Source organism: Petaurus breviceps, unplaced genomic scaffold (assembly GCF_028583685.1).
Source record: "Petaurus breviceps papuanus isolate PSGF00001 unplaced genomic scaffold, PetGlider_PUasm1.0 164, whole genome shotgun sequence".
NCBI lineage: Eukaryota > Metazoa > Chordata > Mammalia > Diprotodontia > Petauridae > Petaurus > Petaurus breviceps.
In genome coordinates, this window is record NW_027185735.1 from 5,144,554 (window position 1) to 5,149,362 (window position 4,809).

Sequence of the window (4,809 nt, forward strand, 5' to 3'; positions counted from 1 at the left end):
ATTTTATTGAATATCCATTTCCCCCTAAAGGATATTCAATTTTGCTGGGTAAATGATTCTTGGTTGTAATCCTAACTCCTTTGCCCTCTAGAATATCATATTCCAAGCCCTCCAATCCTTTAATGTAGAAGCTGCTAAATCATGTGTTATCTCAATTGTATTTGAATTCTTCCATTCTGGCTGTTTTGCAATATTTTCTCCTTGACTTGGGAGCTCTAGAATTTGGCTATAATATTTCTATGAGTTTTCATTTTAGAATCTCTTTGAGGAGGTGATCAGTGGATTCTTTTCATTTCTATTTTACCCTCTGCTTTTAGGATATCAAGATAGTTTCCCCTGATAATTGCTTGAAGGATGATGTCTATGTTCTTTTTTTAATCATGGCTTTTACACAGTTCAATAATTTGTAAATGATCTCTCGTCAATCTATTTTCCAAGTCAGTTGTTTTTCCAATGAGATATTTTCACCTTGTCTTCTGTTTTTTCATTCTTTTGGTTTTGTTTTATTGTTTCTTGATGTCTCATAAAGTCATTAGCTTCCACTCCCCCAATTCTAATTTTTAAGTAAATATTCTCTTCAGTGAACTTTTTTGTGCCTCCTTTTCCATTTGTCCAATTTTGCTTTTTAAGGCATTTTTCTTTTCATTGTCTTTTTGGACCTCTTTTACCCATTTGGACCAGTCTTGTTCATAAAGTGTTATTTTCTTCACTCTTTTTGTACATGTGTATCACCTTTACCAACCAGTTGACTTGTTTTTCATGATTTTCTTGTATCACTCTCATTTCTCTTCCCAATTTGTCCTCTACCTCTCTTACCTAATTTTTAAAATCCTTTTTAAGCTCTTCCTGGCCTGCGACCAATTCATATTTTTCTTGGAGACTTCGAATGTAAGGGCTATGACTTTGTTATCTTCTTCCAAGTGTGTGTTTTGATCTTCCTTGTCACCATAGTAACTTTCTATGGTCAGAATTTTTTCTATTTTTTGCTCATTTTTCAGACTATTTCTTGACTTTTAACTCTCTGTTAAAGCAGGGCTCTGCTGCCAGGGTGGAGGACATACTGTTCCAAGCTTCAGGGGTTTTCTGCAGCTGTTTTAAGAGATACTTCTAGGGACCTGTAAGTTTTCAGTTCTTCCAAGGAGTTGTGGTATAAGGAGAGGTGTATTTACCACTGTCCTATACTTTGCACTGGTTTGTGAGTGACCACAAGTACTTTTTCTGGCCTGTAACTGTGAAGGGGGTCCCCACTTTACTGCAGCTGCAAGCTCTGCTGTGCTAGTGCACCTATTGACCCTGAAACTGTCACTCAAGACTGTAACCCATACCTGAGTATGAGCAAAGCAACAGAGTTCTTCCTCAGTGCTAGAAAAGAGACCCCTGTAATTTCCTTCTGACCCCCTTACCATCTGTGGACTGAGAGCTCTGGAAACAGCTACTGTCAGGTCTCTGCTGATTCAGTCACTTCCAAGGCCTGCTCCTGGTTTTCTGGGGCTAGGTCTTTGCTGAAGTAGCCTGTACTGGATTGTACTTCACTCTCACCCAGGTGCAACTGACCTTTCCTCTTGACCTTCTAAGTTGTCTTTGACTGGAAAACTATTTCACCCCATCCTTTTGTGGGTTCTGCTGCTCCAGGAATTGTTTTATGGCATTATTTAAAGGTGTTTGGAGGGGTTTAGAGAGAGCTCAGGTGAGTCATTGCTTTTTTTTCCTACAGTCTTAGCTCCACCACTACCCCTCTCCCTTCCAATTCTTTGATAGGACAAAAAGTGCTTCAGTAAATATTTTAATGTATATGGAAGACTAATTTTTATCAATGAATTCCTTGGGATATTTGCCTGGCAGTAGAAACTCTTGGACAAAGGTATGTCTATTTTAACCTCTTTAATAGCATAATTACAAATTGCTTCCCAAAGATATTTATGCCAATTCATAGCATCACCTAAAATGCTTTACAAAATCCCTGTAATACTGATTATTCTCATCTTTTGTCCCCTTTTCTCATTTGCTGGATATGAGGTTAAACCACCAATTTATTTATATTTGCATCTTATTTCAGGGGGTTACAAACATTCTTTCATATTGTTAATTGTTTGAAATATTTCTTTTTAAACTGTTTATTCATATCCTTCGGATTAGGAGATGACTTTAGGTATTAGAGATTTTAAAAAGGGAATTTTTTTTTAACTCAAAGGTATTCTTTCTAATCAGTATGGTAGGCCAACGGGAAAGATTTTTCTGGAAGGACAAATACACCCCAACACAAGATGGGCAGCAGCTTACCCTACCTCTATGTACTTTATATCTTTTTTTAAAATGTTTTATCCTGAATTTAAGAAATAAAACATGCATTTCCATAACATAGTAGAATAGAATAAAAGATAATTGAATATGAAACTGCAAATCTATTATGTGCAACTTGCTATTCCTTTTAAAAATATAGTAAAGTTATCATGTGACTTTCTTTTTTCCTTCTCCCCACCCTTGAAATGTCTATATTAGAAACATGTATATGTATTTTGTATGTATGTGTATTTGTGTGTATGTATATGTGTATGTGTATGTATATGTATATGCAAAATCAGTCCATACATACTTCTATTTATCAGTTCTTTCTCTGGATTCACATAGCATCTTCCTTCATAGATCCTTTGTAGTTAATTTGGGTATTTATAATAGTCAAAATGACTTAGTCACTCAAAGTTGTTTTTAAAGCAATATTGCTTTTACTATATACTATGTTTTCTTGGTTCTGCTCATTTTGATCTTTATTATTTCATGCAAATCTATCCATGCTTTTCTAAAATCATCAAACTCATCATTTCTGTGTGTGTGTGCGTGCGTGTGTGTGTTTGTGTGTGTGTTTTAAGAATATGACTTAAAAAATTTAATGGAGAAGAAAAGGCATTTGAGATACAATGAAAAATAGATCAAAGAATTTTATATAGCTATAATTTAAGCAAATAGGCAGTATGGCATAGCGTATAGAGAGGTGCCACCCCTCCTGGCTCTCTGACCCTGGTCAAGTCCCTTAGAGAATCACCTCAAGGCCCTGAGTGGTCAGGACTATAAGTGGCAGAGCAGTAGACAACCTGTATTAGTGGAGGTAGCTTCTTCACTGGGGATCTCCCTACATTATGAAATCAGTAGCCCAGTCCAATAAACTATGTTTATAGGAAAATAAAATAATCTTTTAAAAATATCATTAAACAGCAACAGAAGAATCTGTGTAATTTGTTTTTAATATCCCTAATACGTTTTTCAAATCCTTCCATAAAATTACATTACAGTTTATTGCAACAGATTTCTTATCTGTTGATATTCAAACTATAATACATATTATTTAATTATTGATGCTATTTACAACACAATGAAGAATGCTTGTTTGAATAAAGAAAAAATAGTGATTCAGTGGAGAAAATGTCAAACAAAAAGTCCCTTTCCCAGGACAAATCTATACCGATAGCTACATTAAAAATACTGATTTCTGAACAGGCACAGGATTAAAAAGTCATGATGAAAGTTAGCCAGGTTTTATCCAGAAATGTGATTTATAATGTTTGGTTTATTTATTGTTTGTTTGTTTACTTCTAGCAAATCCTAGTTTGCCAAGCTTCAGAAGGCAAAAGTTTCAGTGTTGTTCAACTAGTTAGTTAGTCTTCTTGCCCATAAGAATCTGGTGACTGGTACTACTTTGCAAGAGAGTATACTGTCACCAATGTTTTGGGTGTTAATTAGTCCATCAAGACAACAATATTCATGTCCTTAAGATGCAAGGTCTAGCAAGAAGACTCCCCCAAATCTGCTGGAAACCACTATTTTCTGTTTGATAAATTCTGTTGGCCCTTCAATGATGGTATTGATTTCAGGTGCAACTTTATTTGCTTTTTAAAATCTGTCTTTTTTTACATCTTTTTCAGCTCTCTTCCAGTCACCTTGCACATAGCCACTGTGCCTGGCAGTCTTCAGGAGAAGAAATTCACTACTCACTGCAGTTGCTGCAAATTTTCTAACTTTCTGGAACAAAAGTCCTACACACTATCCAGTAACTCCACCGGTTTCAATCTGAGTAGTTATAGTTTCACCAGTGGTGTCTTCTTGCATATGCTGTTAAATCCAGTATTTCATAAGAGTCATCATCCCTGTCATATTCTGTGGAGGAGGGGTTCCTGGTCTCCATGATTCCTCCTGGCAGCCTGTTGTCAAGAAGACCCCCCCCACCCTTTATCCCTATGATTCCCTCTCTGTGAGCCTCTTGCCTTCTACTCTAAGGGCCACTCTACCCTGAGCTCATTATTTCTTATAGCACATAATATTCCATCACAATCATACCACAATTGTTCAGCCATTCCCTGATTGATAGGCATCTCCTTATTTCCCAGTTCTTTGCCACCACAAACAGAACTGCTAAAATATTTTAGAATGTACAGGTTCTTTTCCTTTTTCCTTAATAATCTTTGGAAACAGACCTAGTAGTGGTATAGCTGGGTCAAAGGGTATAGACAGCTTAGTAACTCTTTGGGCAATAAAATAAAAATAACAATTTTACCTAAACTAATTTATATATTCAATGCCACTCCATTTAAATAACCAAAAAATTATTTACTGAGTTAGAAAAAATAACAAAATAAGAAAAAAAAAGTCAAGAATATCAAAGGAGCGAATAAAAAAAATGTAAAGGACGAAGGTTTAGCAGTACCAGATGTTAAACTGTTGTCAAGAAGACCCCCCACCCTTTATCCCTATGATGAGATCCCTATTAAACAGATGTTAAAAGAAGGCAGTAGCCATCTTTATTTCTTAGAATGTCTA

General features: G+C 35.7%; 1 pseudogene; it reads right to left on the reverse strand.

Moving 5' to 3' along the window:
• Positions 1–3,762: 3,762 nt before the first annotated feature.
• LOC138156951 (FUN14 domain-containing protein 1-like) lies at positions 3,763–4,477 on the reverse strand (annotated as a pseudogene).
• Between the last annotated feature and the right edge of the window lie 332 nt (positions 4,478–4,809).